Below are 8,980 nucleotides of genomic sequence, written 5' to 3'. Positions count from 1 at the left end.
CTCTCGACGTTGCACACAGCTTAAGCTGATCGCATTGGGGAAACACCTTTCTCCTCAAATGCTGAAGCCTTATTCACTTAACGGCATTTAATGGCCAATGGCGCTCGAGCACACGAAAAGGGGGCCGGGAAAGCGCCCTATATAATCGGCGCCGAGTGGCATTTCATCAGAATCTTTCTCCTTCATTATAATGCTTAGGTCTTCGCCGTTGATTCATCGCCAAAGAGGATTGTGGCTTTTCCTTATGCGTTCCGGTGGAGAATGGATTGAAGATATCATTTATGTTACCTGATCTGCGTGGGATCCATCAGGATCCTCGACGGACTCGAACTTTGGGTCTTCTGCCTGGCCGCGCCCACGCAGAAGCCGCCACTGAGGGCCCTAACTTCCCGCATTGTGATGCTAAAAAAGTGAGCATCAGAATTCTCCGGGATCGGTTAGCCTTTGCTCAGTCACCCCTTTCTACCGCTCTCTTCAAGTAGCTGAGGAAGAAGCAACGAAATCCTGATTTGGAGCACGAAGTATTAAGTGGAGAGTTCACGCTGGCTCAGAGCCCACGTGCTTCCCGTCCTGCTGATCCATCCATGAGTGTGAGGACTTCACGCCCTCGGATAGCGCTCGTCATATGCAGTGCTTACCTAAATAAAGAAACAAACTTGGCTCTCACGCTCCCCTCATGGTAGTGGAGCTATAAGCTGAACGTGAGGTTTGCAGCAAAGGGCTCATATGCTGACACAGGTCCCGCTGACCCCCTACGCTCTGAATGTGCTTACGATACAAACAGCACCCCACCAGTGGCGTTCTGGATTGTGCAAAGCACAACATATCCCAACCAAAGCGCTTCAGCTGCTCGCATAACATATATCAGTGCTCCGCCTCAGCGCAGCATTTTGCCTGCTAGATCGCAGATTACTCCAGTCACTTACTAATCATATAAACAGCTCCCCCGACCCAGCTGCAAGTTGTTGCGTACAAAGCAGCCAGACAGGCAGCTTCAGCCTTCACGAGGTTATAACGTATCACCCTATAAACACCAGCTGAGCGGTTGCTTTCAGTAGCAGAGTGTAGTGCTTGTCTATACTAACTGCCGCAAACTCCGGCGCTCTCACTGACTTCCTATGATATGCACCGGTGCTGTGCCGCTGTATTCATCAGGACGTGTAGTGCCGTTTACACTCTATACATTGAAACAAACCACTGCCGCCGCTCGTTGCCTTCTATGATATGCACGGCAGTGCCGCTGTCTTTCGTACCTGTTTAAGTGTTGTTTACACTGACAGCTATTTATACAACACTGGCGCTACCGCCTTGCACTGCCCTTCTTTGATAAGCACCTGCTGTGCCGCTGTCTTTCATACAGACAGTAGTGTTGCTTACACTAACAGCTATATACATGCCGGCGCTGCCACCATGCGTTGCTTTTATATGATTTTCACCGGCTGTGCCGCTGTTTTCCATACTAGTGTTGCTTACGGCGCTGCTACCTTGCGATGCCTTTTATGATATTCACTGGCTGTGCTGCTGTCTTTCATACTAGTGTTGTTTACACTAACAGATGTGTACATGGCGCTGCCGCTGTGCGTTGCTTTTATATGATTTTCACCGGCTATGCCGCTGTCTTTCATATAGTGTTGCTTACACTAACCATGGCGCTGAGGCCGCACGTTGGTTTTTATGATAAGCATCGGCTGAGCCGCTGTCTTTCATGCAGATGTATAGTGTCGCTTCACTGACCGCTATATATGCTGACGCTGCCACAGTGCGATGCGGTGCATAGGGCTCTGCCGCTGCCATGCAGGTATTAGCTACTGTTATATTTGCCGGAACCGGCGCTGCCACAGCGCGCTACCCTTCTATGACTAGCATCAGTTGTGCCGCTGTCTTTCATACAAAGTGCTGGTGTTGCTTACACTGGCCACTATGTAGGTCACTGACTGCTATACATGCTGGCGCTGCAGCAGCGCGTTACCCTTCTATGATAAGCACCGGCTGTGCCACTGTCTTCCAAAAACTGGCCGCTATATGCTGGCACTGCTGCCATGCATTGCCTTTCTGTGATGAGCGCCAGCTGTGCCACTCTCTTCATACAGATGTGTAATGCTGCTTACATTGACCGCTATATCGACTGGCGTTACAGCTAGCATAGCTATGTGCGACTGCATGTAAATCTAGCCCAGCTTCAGACTCTTGCATAGAGCCTGAGCCAGCTGCGAAACAAGATAACTCATGGCCGAAATGCCATCCGTTCCCGGAACAAAGAACGTGCCGCAGAGCGTTATAGTTGGATCGACAATAAGTCTACCCGCTATTTTACTCTTCTCTCGGTTTCACTGAGCAATAGGCACTATCACTGGTTGTCTTTGTGCTATGGTTGTTCCACTGTGCAGTGCGACTAGCTGGAAGACAGAATACAGGAGATACTAGTCTGCTGCTTATCAGAAGTCTTTTCTTTCTCTCTCTCTCAAAAAAAAAAAGTGCTCTCCCTTAAGACAGAACTATTGCTTATGCTTACTTCTGTTAAGCGAGTGGATGATGTGCATGCTCTCTCTCTCAGTGAGTCATGTACGGTTTTCAGACCTAATGACTGTAAGTTGTGGTTAAACCATACAGTCTATGGCTTAAACCGAGAAAGGGTTACATATCCAAGGTGCTCTCAATGCCGTTCAGAGCTTAGGTGATATCTCTCTCGGCTTTTACTCCGAGCGAGTGCATGGCGGGGGGAGAGCCCCGCCCGTAGCCTTCCTGCCCTGTGAGCGCTTTCCTAAAAAACTAAAAAACAAATGACTGGTGTGCAAGCCGACTCTACGAGAGGCATGCCTAGTCTTGGTCTAAAGGGATATTTGTTCAGCGGCTGGATGAGCTTTACAGAATAAAATTGCCACATTTCTTAAACAATGACTTCCCCGGTCCTGTCAGTTCAAGTCTGCTCGCTCGAGGTAGGCCAGTTTACTGCTTCTTGAGTTAAGTCGCTGCTATGTTATATGATTCATGTCATTGCTTCTGCACTGAGCCAGTGGGATGGCTGGGAGGCCCCGCCCCCCTTTCTGGGAGGTGAGGTTCCACTAGGTCTGCTAGGGTATGATGTCATGAAAGATGACAGCGCCGGCGCAGCCACCGCTCACTTACTCTATATTGCGGCAGCCTAATTGTTCCCATACTGCGCGTTGGTTTCTGTACCAAACTTTGCAGTGATTACAGTGGCAGTGCCCCTGTATGATTTGTCTTGCTGCTATTATCCTGTGGGTTACAGTCATTATGCTTGAAACTGCAGTTTCCCCTCCTTAAATATGGGCTATATGGGATACTGTTGGCTGTGTTGCAATTACCCCGCTGTACTGTTTTAAAAATCACTGGGTTCATCGCTTGTCGATGCAGTTGTTATGTTGTCTAGCATGGCTAGCTTCTGATAGTAATGAGCACTGAGTCACTGCTTCTATCTTAAGCGCAGAGTTAACCAGAATTTTCTATTTGAGTTTCAGAGGCCGCTAGCCCCTGAACAATGCATTCTTACTGCGCATGCCCCGTTCTACTAACTGGCTGCAGTGTTATGAGGTGCCATCGGATAGTGTACACCAAGCGCCAGGTCCGCCGCTTGTTGTTGCAATAGCCATGACATTGTCTATGACAGCTGTGTTCTGATAGTTTTTAAAGTGCTGCGTTTCACCACTTTATATCTTTGACGGTGTGCGCACGCACATACAGCACTTCAGCAGGCCCACCCTCCCTCTTAGAATGGCGGGTATCCACTAGGTCCCTAATAAATTAATAAATAAATAAAAAATATTCCCTTGTCTTAAAGAGACGATGAGTTCCATATAAAAGACACAGATTGCCCCATCTCAACGGTGTAATGCTTACTTCCGTGCAGGCTTCAAAACGCCCCAGTGTTTTCAGAACACTCCCTCAGACTGTTCGCACTGTATCATTATCTGGCAGGTTGGCACTGCTTCACATGTGACCGATTCAACTATGATTGAAAGTGTACAATCCTGCACGGGCCCCACACTCGAGCAGAACGCGCATCTTGACTCGCAAATGCCTCGAAGTGCTGGCCCTATGGACGAGTACAGCCTTTTACAACAACAGCAGCCTTGTGAGATGGTTGCCCGGCATTCTGTGCCTGGACAGACACAGAGAAATAGTACCTGATGACCTGCCTGGATCTGCCTGATGATCGGAGTAGTTCACCTGTCTCTTAAGTGTTTCTACACTTAGGTCCATCACAAGCATGTTCTTGTTCGCATGGACAACACGGCAGTCGTGACGTTCATAATCACCAAGGCAGTTCCCATTCTCGCCCTACTCTCACGCTCGCAGCAAGCCTGCAGACGTGGGCAGACCAGCACCTCCTGTCTGTTGAGCTGTCTGTCTCTCCGGCCATCTCAATCGCTGGACGGACATACGTCGAGGCACAGGGCACATGCAGCCCTGGTTCTCGGGACCTGAATGGCTAATTTCCTTGAGGAGAGATCCCCTCTCAAGTGAGTGACTCAGTCTGGCATTCAGCCTATATGGAATCTGCGTGTCTGGCTACTCGACAGAGTTTGCTGACGTTAAACTCGCTGTCAGTGTGTCACTGCGAGTGCAAAAGACATTCAGAGGTGGGCGCTCTGTTTACTAGACGTCTCTACAGTCATAGGTGGGGAACCTTCGAAGATTGCTGCACTTTGAAGGGCCAAGACCCTGTCAACTGCCTGTTTTCAGTAGTTTTGTCTTTTTATAAGAGTGTTCGGATGACGGCTGTATGCCCTCCATGCTCAAGTGTGTGTGGCTGTGATATCAGCATTCATACTGACATTGATAGGTTGTCAGTGGGGAGAAATTATGTGATTAGATTTATATGGGGCACAAGGCGAATGAACCCCCCTTGCCTGTCAACTACTCCCACTCGGGACCTCGCTTTGTTTTTTGTTTTTTTTAAAAACACCACTTCTGTAGTAGGCGGCACCGGCGCTGCTGCTGCCTAGCCAACTTACACACAGTTCCCCAGGCCATTGTGCTGTCTAATTCCAGTAAGCTCCACAACTGCATGTCTAGGTCCGGTTAGAACCTGTTGTCTGGAATGTGCTGCTTATGAGTACTTGCTGCGTTTATTTGACGTCTCCACTTACGCTGAGCGACCTTCGCAGTAACATGGCATGAAGGTACACATTCCCCAATACGATCAGCTTACGCTGTACGCAATGTCAAGATACCCTGCGTTCATGCTGTGTTACATGCACTCAGGTCTTTCATAAGCTCTAGTTAGTCAAAAGATTCTGATGAAATGCCACTTGGTGCCGATTATATAGGGCGCTTTCCTGCCCCCCTTTTCGCGTGCTCAAGCGCCATTGGGCAACGTGATGCAATGGCGTTAAGTGAATAAGGATTCAGTATTTGAGGAGAAAGGTGATTACTTAAAATTAATATAGTTATGAGAGTAAATATGATTTCGGGGGGATTTGACATGCCCAGGGCCGTCCTTAGGGGGGTGCAACTAGTGCAGCCCCACGATTGAGGGGGCCCCATGGCAAACAGACCGAAGGGGAACCCCCCAGAACGCAATTGCGAACTGACAAAGGGGGGCCCCGCTCCCTACCTAGCACCAGGCCCCGTGTCAGCTAGGGATGGCCCTGGACATGCCTATATGAAGAGAACATGATGTTAATCAAGAAGATTTTGTTTACAGATCAAAAGAAGAATTGTACAAACTGTACACTTCAATGTAAGAAATATTCTACTTTATGTCAAGTAATTGTTTATTCATTTTTATAATATCTGTGAATAAATGACATTTTACAAACCATACATTTAAAACATTTTTATTTGGTGCTGAAGAAATATAAAATCTGGGTACCCTGTAATCTTACATATTAATGGACAAATTTAATCTTATTTAATGTTACATATTATGGTTGATGTGGTCAGATTATTTTTGTTAATTAAGAATAAATAAATATGGTTTTTATAATACTGATTAGGCGTCTATACAGATCGTTTCCGTGCCGCTTATACTGTACTGGGTCGCAAGGGTGCTGGATGATTACTGATGTACAGTGGGGCAATCATATAGGAGTAAAGAGGCTAGGGGAATATTATAATAACGTTATGAGAACGTTAAAATAGCGTTATAATAATGTTATACAAACCAAAAACTAATGTTCTATATCCGTTAAGAAAACTTTCCTGGCTATCCAAAAACAAACCTTAACAAAATAACGTTCTGGGAACCAAAAACGAATGTTCTGAGAATGTTATAATAACGTTGTAACGGACGAGCGTGGCAACGGTGTTGGGGATCCAAATGAAGGCTTTATTTGAAAGAGTGTGGTCAAAACAGGCAGGGTCAAGCACCAGCAAACAACAATGTCCAAGGGCAAGGCAAAAAGAGTAATCCAGATAACAGGCGAGGCTCAGGGCATGCAGCAAAAGATCAAAAACCAGAAAACAGTTTGAAAGTCAAAAAACACAGGCTAGGCAAGGCAAAGACAAGGCAAGAAAAGGATAACAAGGATACCAGGAAATGCTTAGAATTGTAGCTAATGCAAACAATGCTTTGCAAGGGGTGTGTGTGTGTGTGTGTGTGTGTGTGTGTGGCTTAAATAGTCCTCCTAATGGAAAACAGGTGTGTCCATAATCAGCTCCTGGGCAGAGAGTTATGGGAAATGTAGTCCGGGGTGAATAAGTGATGGAAACATCTGGTGGTGAGTGGGAGGAACAGCAGGGAACGGATTCAAGACAAGACCCCCCTCGAAGGAGCATCTTCCAGACGCTCTACTAACAAGACAGTCCAGGAGGGTGGTAGAGTGGAGGCGGAACAGGGGGAGGGATGCAGGGCCAGGTCCATGTAGTGGAGGAACTGGAGGCTGAGGCAGAGCAGGAAGCCAGGGCAGAGCTGGCAGAGCAGGATGAGCTGAAGAGCACCAGGGCGAAGCTGGCAGAGCAGGGAGCCAGGGCAGAGCTGGCAGCGCAGGCGGAGCCGAAGACCACCAGGGTGGAGCAGGCAGAGCTGAAGACCACCAGGTTGGAGCAGACGACCACCACAGCAGAGCAGACAGGACCAAAGATCCCCATGGTGGAGCAGATAACCACCACAACTGAGCAGACATGACTGAAGATCCCCACGGTGGAGCTGAAGACCACCAGGGTGGAGCTGATGGAGCTTGAGACCACCAAGATGCCTCCGGCTGGGCAGAGATCCATCAACGTGGAGCTGATGAGGCAGGTGACCACCATGGTGGATCAGGCAGGACTGCAACAGAGAGCACAGACAGTAGACAGGGAGTTCTGCAGCGGAAGCTGCCACCTCTGGAGGAGCAGGAGCGGACTCCACCACCTCAGACTGGAGCAGGCTCAGAAGCAGACTTATGGACTGGAGCAGGCTCTGGAGGAGTAATAGAGCAGTGTGTAGCCCAAACACACAGGATGGCTACCTCCATTACAGGGAGCACTGAGGATAGGGGAACAGTCTCTGTGATAGCCAGTGCTGAAGCCCTTGGGATGTCAGCTGCTCTGGCCAAACTCAGCGGTGGGCCCGCCAAACTGGAGATCAGACTCGGTTCCCTGGGCACTGCCTTGTTAGCTTCAAGTGCGTCATGTCTGACGGCCGGGAATACTGGTGTGGCGTCCATGACGGCTGAAGACCGTGGCGTAGTGTCCATGATGGCTGGAGACTCTAACGACTGGCAGCCATCTTGTGAAAAGACTCTGGGCTGGCAGCCATCTTTTGAAGAGACTCTGGGCTGGTGGCCAACTTGTGAAGAAGCTATGGGCTGGCGACCATCTTGTGAAGAGGCTCTGGGCTGGTGGCCATCTTGTGAAGAGGCTCAGAGCTTGTGGCCATGACAGGATGAGGCTCTGGAATAGCGGCCATGTCATGACGAGACTCTGGAATGGCAGCCGTGACATGAAGAGGCTCTGGGACAGCAGCCGTGATGTGAAGAAGCTCTGGTATAGAGAATACTGGGCTTGTGAGTGCTGAGAGTGTAGGGCTTGAGATCATTAGACAGGCAGACACAGGGACCCGAAATGAGCCAAGCTCCACAGCTGTTGGGAACCAAAAATTGTTAGCTGGGTTAAAATTTTAAATTGTTATCTGGGTTGGAACGTATTTTTCTTATTTTTATCATCTGATTTACCAGCAGTTGGAGCAAAAAATCTAGTTCATATTAGACATTTTTAACGTTATATCTAGCCTATTATTAATTATAATAATAAAGAGTAATTACAGTGGGTACGGAAAGTATTCAGACCCCCTTCAATTCCAGGTGTGAAAAACTTGTTGCATCTTTCCCAAAAAGACTCATGGCTCTATTAGATCAAAAGGGTGCTTCTACTAAATACTGAGCAAAGGGTCTGAATACTTAGGACCATGTGATATTTCAGTTTTTCTTTTTTAATAAATCTGCAAAAATGTCAACGATTCTGTGTTTTTCTGTCAATATGGGGTGCTGTGTGTACATTAATGAGGAAAAAAAATTAACTTAAATGATTTTAGCAAATGGCTGCAATATAACAAAGAGTGAAAAATTTAAGGGGGTCTGAATACTTTCCGTACCCACTGTATGTAACCATGGTTCCCTGAGAAGGGAACGTGACACTGCGTCCTCTAGATGTCTTCCCATGCTTCGGACGCAAGCTTCAGATGAAGAAGCGGATGATGTGTTCTCCTGGTGCCCTTTTATACTGTGGTCGTGCCGGTAATGACGTCATAGTCTGTCACCGGCCAACATTATTGTCATGTTTAGATGTATGCTTCAGACACCGGTCACGCTGAAGGCGTTCCCCATAGAGACCTCTAGAGGATGCAGTGTCTCATTCCCTTCTCAGGGAACCACGGTTACATACGTAACCTGAGACGTTCCTTGTCCTCTCCAGGTGCAAACATGCTGTTTGTGGTAGGAGACTCACATAGCAAGCAGATAGAACTTGCCATCATGCATGTCACAATGGCTAAGAAAACAGTAGTAGCTACTAGAAATGTTCGGGTGTTTTGATAGCT

Source organism: Sinocyclocheilus anshuiensis, unplaced genomic scaffold, assembly GCF_001515605.1.
Source record: "Sinocyclocheilus anshuiensis isolate Anshui unplaced genomic scaffold, SAMN03320099.WGS_v1.1 scaffold24, whole genome shotgun sequence".
NCBI classification, from domain to species: Eukaryota; Metazoa; Chordata; class Actinopteri; order Cypriniformes; family Cyprinidae; genus Sinocyclocheilus; species Sinocyclocheilus anshuiensis.
This window is presented reverse-complemented; position numbering follows the sequence as displayed.